At 41.4% G+C, this 11,780-nt stretch overlaps 1 long non-coding RNA gene across 2 annotated transcripts; it reads right to left on the reverse strand.

The window, feature by feature from the left end:
- Positions 1 to 1,678: 1,678 nt before the first annotated feature.
- LOC140697657 (uncharacterized) lies at positions 1,679 to 6,885 on the reverse strand. 2 transcript variants are annotated; one of them, XR_012074833.1, is made up of 3 exons: positions 6,630 to 6,885; positions 6,061 to 6,189; positions 1,679 to 1,763 (listed from the first exon to the last, which is right to left on the reverse strand). It is a non-coding gene; the product is annotated as an uncharacterized lncRNA (long non-coding RNA). The 2 variants fall into 2 exon arrangements; XR_012074832.1 differs by lacking the exon at positions 1,679 to 1,763 and adding an exon at positions 3,996 to 4,217.
- Between the last annotated feature and the right edge of the window lie 4,895 nt (positions 6,886 to 11,780).

Consider the following 11,780-nt stretch of genomic DNA (forward strand, 5'->3'; position numbering starts at 1 on the left):
CCCTATTCTCAATGATCACCTTAACCTGGGAGAAAAACTCATCAAAGGTTTTGCATTTTAAACTTCCTCAAGAAAATGTTGCTTTTGGTGTGGTTCAATCTGTGAGGTTCAAGCTTGGAGAAACATGAGACGGAAAGCTTCAGCCAAGGAGAAGGCGAAAGGGTATCAGAAAAAAACCTCATTTCTTTCCTATGTTTTCCACTCTACCTTAAGCCATGTGGGGGAAAGCACACTCTTCCAGTTCTCACATTAAACTCCCATTTACATTAAATTCTCTCATTTTCCAAAGCCTGTGAGTGGTAAGGTTGTGCCCACAAAAGGCATTGCATGTCATGGTATTGCCACCAGCCTGACTCAACTGTGTCATCCTGGGACTCTGGTCCCATTAGAAAAACCTGACACCAACAGAATGAAATGTTATTACCCTCATTAAAAGTCTCTGCCAAAATTATTCCCAAAAAAGTATGACTCAGATATTAGTCCTGGAAGTGTATATTGGCTGTACATTTTTATAAGGTATCCCAAAGTTGCCAGGCTCATGAAGAATAGCATTTCTCTGGGTCTAAGATTTTATTAATTGTTTTCCCATTTATTTTCTCATCTGTTTCTCAAGATTGCCTTTGTAGGCATCAGGGTGCAGACACAGGGTAAGACAGAGTTGAGTTGGTCCATCTTGGGTTTCATGGGGAAGATGTCATAGAAGGACAAGGGACTAGGGAAGAATTCTACCAGCTTCACTGACCATGTGCTTCAGGTACTGAAGGAAAACAGGGGCAGAAGGAGCCAGTGACCCAGAATAACCAGATGTCAAGACGAAAGAAGATAATCTGCTCTTTAGTAAGACCAAAGAAACATTTAATAGAATTGAAGGAGTGAGGGCGTAAACAGGGTGGGAGGACAGGCATTTGAGACGTCAGTGGTACAGTAGTGCTCAGGTGATAATGTGACCCTGGGTGCCCAGTGTTGCCACAGTGGTGATCACAGGATAGTGCACATTAGATGGACCAACCACATGGACATTCAAATCCCCCAGGAGGACAAGAGTAAGACTTTGAATCTTTTGTGAGAGTCATCAATGTAGGAAGAGGAAAAGGGAAAGTGGGTGACCTGAATGTTGACCAAAGGATTTGTAATTGAAATGTTTGAGAGTCAAGTGATAAGGTCCTCTTAATTGGGGATTGTTGGACAATGATCTTGAAGACACCAAGAAAATACTGAACCCTATATACCTACTGACCCTGAACCAGCAGACAGGCAGAAACATTCATGCCAGTGACTTGAGAAGGTTTCTAGGAACATGACACACTGGTAAGACTATCATGCTTCTTCTGCTACAGTGGAAGGTAGAAGAAGGTTCCTAGAAAAGGTAAAGGACACAAAACTATTACTACGAATAGGAGCATTGCTGTGGGCATCAGGGTTCAGGAAGTAAACACGAGCCAAGGTGAGTAAAGGCTGAACCTGACAGACAGAGAATGGAAAAGCCTGCGGGAAGGCTGTCTAGGAGAGATGATTACATGAGGACAGCTAAATGGGCCACGCGTCTTTTAACACATGCATAACTTCACAAAGTCTTTATAAAATTGTTCTTTTAATTTCAGGACAGACACTCAGCTGTCCAGTGGTGGCAAGAACCAACCTAAAGCTGGAGAGCCTAGGGCTCAGCGTGGAGTAACTGGGAACATCTGACAGAATCAGGGAATTCATGGATAGAAACTAGGAGAGTTCTAGAGCCTTTCAAGATGATATCTGCATAATTTTACCTAAAAGAAAAGAGAACAACTTCTAGAATTTACCTTTCTCATTGATACATTTCCTACAGTCAAACCTTTGCATGACTTCTTCCTAAAAGCACACTTACTATTGTTAGCTGGGTGGTCATCTCCATTTACCAATCCAGGGAACTAGGATGTACAAATGTGACCCCGCCCAGGAGGAACTCAGTGTGTGTTGTGTCTAATTCGAAAATAACAGCATAGTTTGTAATACAAATTGGAGGCAAAGGATCTTCCAATAGGTCGAAAAATATAACCACGTCACGAAATAACAGAGCACATGGAAAGCATTCATTACAAAGATCTAGACAGTAGCCAAAAACACTCCACGTCACGGCCCGGATGTACTTCCAAGTGCTGTAAACTGCACACACTGTAGGATCAGAGAACAGAAAGTGACAATCACAGCATCCATGTTCAGCCAGGAAGTACTCACCCCTGCATAACTAACTTTAATACCTGAGATGAAAGACCTAAAGACTTTAAGTCACATTGCCAGCTTTGACTTACAAACACCATCAATGTCACCCTTCTCAAGGTTTGCATCTGTCAATACCCAGGGCCACACTCCTAGAAAGAATCATTTTAATTTCCTTTTAAAATAGAAGTTTAAATGTTCTCTAAATTATCAGTCACCCATACTCCTAACTCACTGCTGATCACTTGTTTTTGTGCAAAATGTGGAGATATTCCCCCGTCTTTGTTTTTGTTTTACTACTGCTCAGTTTTGAGAGTTTAGGTACACACGTGAGCATACACTCTCCCATACCCAAACAAAGACACAGACACACATTCTCTCACACTCTCACAAGCAGAAAAGGTCATTTCAAAGCCAACAAAAGTGATATAAAAAAAGAAATTATTCATTTAATGACAATTTCTTTCTTTCCCTAATAGAATGACCTCCAGGTGCATCCCTGTTGCTGCAAATAGCATTATTTTATCCTTTTCTTATGTATTCCACTATAAACACACACACACACACCCTGCAGCCTCTTTATCCAGTCTTCTATCAATGGACATTTAGGTTGTTTTCATGTCTTTGCTACAGTAAATAGTGCTGCTATGAATATGGGTGCATGTGCATTTTCAAACCAGAGTTTCCTCTGGTTATATGCCCAGGAGTGGGACTGCTGGATCTTTGGGTAAGTCTCTTTTCAGTTTTTTTAAGGAATCTTGATACAGTTTTCCACATTGGCTGCACCAAACTGCAATCCTACCAACAGTGTAGGAGTGTTCTCTTTTCGCCACACCCTCACCAGCAACAACACTGTTTGTAAAAACACAATGCTCATTGCTAGCAAGAGTGAGTAAAACAGGATAAAAGAATGAATGAAATTGGCCCAAACACAGAATTAGAATATGACTCAGCAATTCCACCATAAAGGAACTGAAAACAGGGACTCAAGGAGGTATCTGTACATCAACGTGCCCAGCAGCATTAGTCCCAAGAGCCAAAGGACAGCAACAACCTAGGTTTCCATCACTAGAACAAACAAAATGTGGCCTATTTACACAATGGAATATCATTCACCCATAAAAAAGACAGTTCTGATACATGCTACAACACGGATAAATCTTGAATATATTATACTAAGTGAAATCAGGCAGTCACAAAAGGACAAATACTGTATGATTACACATAAAGGACTTCTCCACAAGAGGCACATTCCCCAGCACAGACGTAGATTAGCGGTGACCAGGGTTGCTGAGGGAAGGGGGCAATGGGGAGTTAGTGCTTCCTGGTCACTGAGTCTCTGTCTAGAGTGATGAAAAGTTCTGGAAATACACAGTCATGATGTTGTACAACATTATGAAGGGTCATTAATGCCACTGAATTGCATTTTTTTGCATGGTTAAAATGGAAATTTTTCTATCACATCTATTTTGCTATGGTAAAAATATTCAAGACCTTATACCCTTTGGGGTAATTATTTTGATATGTCTCCCTTATTTTCCTTAGCATTAACACAGACAAATCAAGAGAAAGCTGCATGCAAAATCATGAAGGATTTAAGCTTTACAAAACACACCAAGTTGAAAATTAAACAGCCAAACCACTGGTTCTGCTATGTTAACAATAACCACTCCTACATCTATGGTAAGTTAACACGGTGCCAGAACAGGCACCAAGAAGAAAACAGCAGAAAACAGAAAAGTTCATAGTATCTCAACAAGCCAGCAAATGCAGTGAGCCCAACTGCAGACAAGGGAGCCAGCGCCAGGCGTGCCGGAGGGGACGGTTTCAGCTCTGGGACTCCAGCTCTGCCACAGAACACCCGCAGGTGCCCGACGGCCTCTGCTGACACTCGGGAGTGAAGTGACAGGACTGTCGAGGAAGAAGCATCGCCTGCAGAATCAAGTCCTCCTTTCCTCACTGGCTCAGTAAACAGGCACTGCCAAAGCGGTGGCAGGGGACTGCCCGGGCTCTGATAATTTGTCCTGGAAGATTGAGGACACTTAAATGATTCCAAGGGACTCAAGAGTCCCTGGGCAGCACATACAAAGTTAAGAAGCAGCCAGAATGGTCTATTATAATAGGCTCCTGATTCCCTCCTGAAGAGCCAACCCTGGAGAAACAAAAGCAAGCAAGAAACCCAAAGGAGCAGAACCAGAGGACCCTAGGGAGAGGAAAAGTACTTCTGACATCTCCACCCACTTCCTCCACCAGGAGGCTCCTCCCTGCCTCACGCCCAGGCTGCTGCCATCCTCCCACACACAGATCCCCCAGTCTCCCAGGGACACTGCTTTTGTCCCACCCCTCCCACACTCATTAAGGCTCTAGGCTCCTCACTGCCTAGAGCATAAAGCTAAACAACAGGTGAGACCCTGAGGACCCTCGGCAAACTCCCCGAGCTCCACCTCCTGTCTTCCCTCTGACCACTCCTGGACAGGGAACACCAGCTCTCTGCTGCCACTGCCCTGGCCCAGTCGCTGTCACCTGAACACACCCTGAGCTCGCCAACCAAAGTGCTCACCTCTGTCTCAGCTCATCTGGTTCCCCACTTACAACTCACACATCCCAACACTGAAAATACAACTGATCTTTTCACAAATAGCCTAAACCTTCCCCTTCCAGAAAGCCTCCCTGAATGACCCCACCCCATCCCAAAGCCAGCCCTCCCTCCCTGAACTCTCATTGTTTCCCTCTGTTCACTTGGAAATTACCATTTGCAACCTCATGTCATTTGGGGCTTTTTTTTTTTTAACCTACCTTTCCCAACTGTCTAAATTATAAGAATATTAAAATCAGGAGCTCTCTAAAACTTTTTTCCCTCACTAGATCACTGGTGTATTATAAAAGGATATTAAGCCGAAGGGAAGAGATGCTTAGGGCAAACAAGATATGAAGAAGGGGGACACAGCTTGCACGCCCTCTCTGAGCGCATCCCTGTCCCCAGATCTCCACAGATACCCCAATACAGAAACTGTAAACGTTCTCTCCATCTATTCAATAAGCAGTGATCCCACCTGTATTTAAATCAGGGGTCAGCAAGCTATGCCAGGCAAGGACGCCAAATCCAGCCTCTTTGCAAAGAAAGTTTGTTGAGAAGCAGTCACCCTGACTTGGCTACCAAGCTGCAGGGGCTGCTTCACGCAACAGTGTCAGAGCTGCACAGTGGTGACCCAGACCAACGGCCCACAGAGCTAAAAATATTTACATCTAGCCCATTGCAGGAAAAGTCGGCCAACACCTGTTTTAAATTCCTATAGGAATGTACTCATGACACGGATCTTATCCTGCCCTGAGTCACAGTTATGTGTCTATTTTCCCATCACTGTCACAAACACTGTGACTCCAGGGGAGGGACTGGGTCCCTCTTCAGTCTCAGAGCCCCACCCAGCAGCACGCCCTGCTCAGGGTCAGAATTCACTCAGGTAATAAATGATAATTCAATATTCTCTCAATAAGTGAGTAGATGTGCTGATAAGATTAAATGCTACACCTTTGCTAGAAGTAAGATTAGTCATTATAAAAATCAAGTTGAAACGGAATTTTTTTGACTAGCATCTAATTACTTCAATTAATTTACAAAACTTCAAACTGCAATCCAAGTCTAACTTAAACAGCTTATTAAATATATTTTGAGGAAAATTTTTTGGAAAGTACTTTTTGGGATAAAGTAGATAAACATCATTTGGAAACAATTCCACATGCCTCATACAACTGAAGAGGGAAATTTATCTACTTCAAGTTTTTAAAACTACAGAAAGTACTAGTTCCCATTCTGTTTCACTAAGCTGAACTTACTGCTTTAGGCCATTAATAAATATGCCAACTCACAGTGGCTGTGAAGTTGAGAGATGGCTTCAAGACTGTGGCATCATCAAAAAGTTCAATGATGTTAATCATGTTGCTTGAAAAATACGCTGGAGCTTGTACTTCTTGAGATACCTGTTTGGGAAACTGCACCTTGTAAAAGGAAACAAGAAATGCTTTACCAACAGCTCCTATCCACCAAATCTCCCCATCTGCACTACTTCCCAAATCGCTTAGGATCTCAAGACACAGGAGCCTCTCTGGCTTGGGCACTAAGAAGACCATACAGGTCTATTCTGTCCTCTGTGGGTCCATTCTGAGCACCACTACTGACCCCCATCAATGACACATGCCCCACACATTCAGGCCACTGACACAATCGTCCTTTTGCTCTTTCAGGGATTGGTGAAAGATACTAAAATAGCAATAGAAAGATCCAAGTAATTAACCTTAATTTTATTACTCAAAGAGAAAATTGTCAAGGAGCCAGTGAGATTTCAGAAGAGGTTATTTTAAAAAATAAAAGATGGTTAGTCAGCTGAATTTGTACCCTTTCCACATAGTTTTCAGGTTGAAAATGAACTTATAAATACCTAACACATGTGGCTGAAGTACAGACAGCATCCTTAGGCAGCGATGGCCTCACAGGAACGTTACCATGGGGAAGATGGCAGAGCAGCAACACACAATTGTCTCTACCTGCACTTTGCCACGTCTACAGACCTGTGAGTGATTCTGTCACCACGGCTAAAATTTCTACTGGCCCAGCGGAAGACAAATACACATGTTAAGAAGGGCCATCTGAAAAATCCATGACCTTTTCCATCTCTTCATCATTAAAAGAGAAGTTTGAAGATCCATCTATCTGTTTGGTTAAAAAAAATTCAATTTCATTCTTCACTTTAGCAATTCAAATCTAAGAAATATAATTCAACCTAAGTCACAATAATACAATGGCTCTGTTTCCATTTTCACTATTTTAACAAATGGGTAAATACTCACTTCTCTGATGCTAGAAAGATCTTGATTTTTCTCATGATCCATTTTTTGTTCATTCAGTACCAAATCTTTTTCCTACGAAAGAGGAAACTTAGCATTTTCCCCATTACCAGTTAAAAGATGTCTTCAAGAGCTACCTCAAATGCTTTTGTGATATTTTTTCACACCTCAAAAGGATAAAGGTAAAAATGTAAGTGTCATGTCTCCTTTCACTGGCTTCCCATACATATACCTGAAAAATAATAAATGGGACTTAACATTGAAGAATTATATTAAAAACATACTCTTACTACAAATTTTTTAAACAGAAAAGAGTCAACAAATGTTGATCCTTGAAATTAAGTCTCCAAAATGAGAAGACTCTCAACTATAATAGCTCAAAACTGTTCATAACCCATGCTTGTCCCAGCCTCTAGAGAGCCCGGAGAAAATCTGATCACATCTGGAAGTGACAGTTTCTTGTCCAAAGATTTTTAAAAGATTATGAAAATCTCTTCTTCCTAGATAACTGGACTGAGCCATTAACTCCATGCCCAGGAGACTCTAAAGCTCTTAAACAATTTTTTTTAATTGAAGTGTAGTCAATTTGCAATGTTCTGTTAATTTCTCTTGTACAGCATAGTGACTCAGTTGTACATATATATTTTTTCTTTCATATTCTTTTTCATTATACATTATTACAAGATATTGAATATATATACATCCCTGTGCTATACATTAGGACATTGCTGTTTATCTATTTTATATACAGTACTTAGTATCTGCAATCCCCAAACTCACAATTTATCCCTTCCCACCCCCTTTCCCCTCTGGTAACCACAAGTTTGTTTTCTATGTCTGTGAGTCAAAAAGTTGTAAATGTTCATTGAAACTGCATTCACCATGGCCACTGTGGTATATTCCAATATTAACCAGCTGGATTTATTGGACCAAACATGCCAGGGCACCAAATGTGCTCATGGTCATTAAAAATTCACCTTTTGCAGAAAAATTTAAAAGAAGAGTAGTTTTTTTTAAAGCCATAGCATTAACATTATCTCCTTGAGTCAAATCTCATCTTTGCTGCTTTGCATTCTATGGATTAATTTTATCCTTTCTCATGATGGGACCGTCTTTTTGTGTGAAGGAGGGGCAATCTTTGGCAAACAATTTTACTGTCAGAAAGCCTTTTCTCAGTGCATTTCCTGGGATCCTTCCATCTCTATTGTGAAATGCTAAGCCAAACATGGAAACTGATTTTGCTTTGTGCTCTATAAATCTAACAGTAAACTCCTGCTTGCTGAATCCATTAGTTGAACACAGAAACAGCCCCCCCCCCCATCTGGAACAACTCAACTCAAAAACCCATGGTAAAATACAGCACATTCCAAATTAAAGAGAAGACAATCCATCTTCAGATGCACCAACATTCCAAGTGAAAACAATAAAGTTAGTAGAAACCCCGGTTAGAAACTTCACCATCAAATTCATTCATTCAAGAGTCCTCAAAATCTGACAGTGCTTGTATCTTGTCAAGGATTAAATAAATGCATAACTAGAATGCCAGAACACTGTATTTTAAGTTATATCACATGATAGTGTACTTCGGAGCTTTATAATCCATATACGATTTAAAGTATTTTCAGCCACAAATACTTTTTATTTTGATTTAAATGTGAAGCAGATTTTGCTTTCCAAGCCCCAAGCTGATTATAACAATCAAGAAGCAAGGACACTGACAGTTTTGGTCCTAAATAGAATCGGGAAATTGGAGGGATAAATTAATCATCCAGAAAATAATAGCTCAATAACTTTTTAAAAAGCAAACCAAAGCTATTCTGGGATAGTTTGATTAACAAAACAGGGATTTTTTTTCAGAAACAACCATAGCACAATAGGTTTATAAAATAATACCTAAAAAATTGAAGCTATCATTATCACTCATGTACCTCCTCACCTTTTCTATCCATGTCATTTGCAGGATGCAAATGTCTCAATACATCAAAACATACATACTTTTAAATAAACCTTAAATTAACTAGTATTTTCTTTAATTCTACTGCCCATGGGAGTTACATAAGTAACTAGATGTATGCCACGTCATTTTCTTGACAGCCCTCTAAAACCTACTATGATGAAGGGAAAGAATCTATTATTTAATGAGTTGAGAATAGTGAGCAGATGTTCACATCAGAACTAATAAACAAATGTAGGTTTCCATTCATCTCAAAGGAAGATTTCAGAATTAAAAGGACAGCGGTAACCCTCTCTGGGAAATTGCCAGTAACCCTCTGCACATTAACTAACTATGCCTTGATGGGACAGATGGACACCAGCAAAACAGTGACCTAAATTGTTTATCATCCTCTAAGAGAGGTGACTGTAATAGCTAATATGAAGTAAACATTTAAAAATTGTATCTATAACTTATTAACAGCCATCCAAGGGGTAAGACCACAGAACTCATCTTTCCAAGTACATCCAAGGAACAACTGGAGTTCAAGTCCTACTCCTCACCCCCTAATTCAGTGACAAGACCAAAACTATTGCCCATACAACTTAATGTGCTTCACTCTAAGTAACAGGATTTTGACTGGTGATGAAGGCCTTTGTTGTGCTACATACAGCTCAAAACTGAACTCTCGGGGATCACACTGCTTATCCATTCATCCTTTCAATAAGTATTCACTGGAAGCCTACTTCATGCCTGGCACTATACTAGGTACCAACTTGCAGCAGCAACCATGACACACACACACACCCTCAAAGAGGTGGACTAGCTGTGTGTGCTTAGTGCTATGACAGATACAGGATAGAAGGGGTTAAGGGCAAGTAGCCAGGCCTTGAAATTGCCTTTGCCAAGGCCCCATCAGAAAAAGCTCTTTGCATTCTTGGAAGCACAGGTAACGTTTGGGAGGGTAGAGAAGGGGCTGGGGGAGATGTTTCAAAAGACAAGAAATAAGAAAAGAACTCTGGAAGATATACTAAAGGTTCTGAACTTCACTCTCAGGGCAATGGTCTGAAAATGTTCATGCAAAAGAGCTATAAAATTAGATTGGCTTTTTAGTCAAAGAAGGAAAGAAGGAGTGGAGTGGAGGATGAGGAGGAGGGCAAAAGAAGAAAAAGAGGAAACAAGTCTGGATGCAAAGCAGAGAAAAGATTGAATAGGGTGAAAATGGAGCCAGGAAGAACTTTTAAGAAACCACAACAGCAGTTCAGGAGAGAAAGCTCACATTGGCCTGAATCAAGGAAGTGGCAGTGGAGAAAAGATGGACTTGAGAGACATTAAGGAGACAAAGCTGGACCTGATGCTTGTCTGCACTGGGTGTCGGTTTGCTCTATAGGGGTTGAGGGAGTCGGGTGAGTACAGCTGACTTGGGCAGCTAAAGAGATGGTGGTGCGGGCCACCAAGAGAGGGAAGGAGAGGAAACCAGGTCTGGGGGGAGATGACTGTTTAAAGTCTCTGTGGGATGTCCAGTGGGCGATGTCCAGTGGGCAGAGACATGAGGCTCCCATTGGCAAGCTAGAAATGTGGGCTGGTGATACGGGATCTAGGTTTCAACAAAACATAAACAATAGCAGAACCCTTGGCCACAGAGAAGGAAACTCTGAGTAAATGTGAAAAAAAAAAAAAAGAGAGAGAGAGCAGAGAGCCAGAGATGGAGCTCTAAGAACAAGAACATTTACAATATAGACAGAAGGGAGTCGCCTGCAAAGAGTCTTAAAGGAGTGGCCAAAGCAAAAGGAGGAAAACCAGAAAGAAAGTGGGAGAGGACAGCAATGTCCGATGCTGCAGAGGGGGACAAAAGTTGTAAAAGCCTAAGAAAGTCCCCCCAAGATTAGCCAAGAAGGAGGGCTTTGTGCCCTGGAGATAGCAGTTTTGTTTCAATGGCATGATGAGGGGAAACGCTAAAGATGGAAGAGATGTGAAGAAGTGGAAAATGCAGCTGCAACTCTGGGAGGAAGGGAGAGACAGGGCAGCGGCTGAAGGAGGCATGAAGGTCAAGGGAGGGTGTACTTCTAGTTAATAACTAAGATGTGGCTGCAAAGGAATGCTGCTCTTCTTGTGCACCAGGGAATGGTTCCTGAAGGCAATTCCAAAAGGAGACACTCCTACTTTGAACAGCTTTGTAAAACTAAGATAGGAAATATTTTATAAATATTAATGTTATTTAAGATAAAGCACTTCATTAAAAAAATGTTGATCCCTTCCAGTCTATAGACATCTTCATCTTCAACTTCACTAACAAATGAAACAGATCTGTTCCATAACTAGGTATCTCACCATTCAGTTCACACAAGAGAAGTAACAAGATGACCAATGAGGCAGCAGGACAGGATCCACCTCCAGCTCCAGGAAAAAGCCCCTTGGAGCGCCAAGACACTCCTAGGCCCTAGACCAGTCTAGGACTGGAGGGCCAAAAAAGCCACCAGAGTCAACTCTGACCTCCTCCAAGGACCTCCACCTGCACAGAAGCTAGGGACCACTCAGAGGTGGAATTTCCTTAGAACAAGGAAATTAAAATGTCCCCTCCCCAAACATCACATGTGGGCAATCAGTTCCCCTCCTCCACTACACCCCATTCAACAACATACAGCCACCTGCACCACCCTTATGTGAAATGAAGAGAGCCTGTTAAAACCTAGGCCACCTCTAATTTATTCCTGTAGATCAGGATTGTCCAAAAGAAAAAAAAATGTGAGCTGTGTGGTATAGTTTTAAATTTCTACCAACCACGTTCAAAAAGTAAAAAGCAGGTGAAATT

The sequence above is a fragment of the Vicugna pacos genome, chromosome 8 (genome assembly GCF_048564905.1).
Source record: "Vicugna pacos chromosome 8, VicPac4, whole genome shotgun sequence".
Taxonomy (NCBI): Eukaryota; Metazoa; Chordata; class Mammalia; order Artiodactyla; family Camelidae; genus Vicugna; species Vicugna pacos.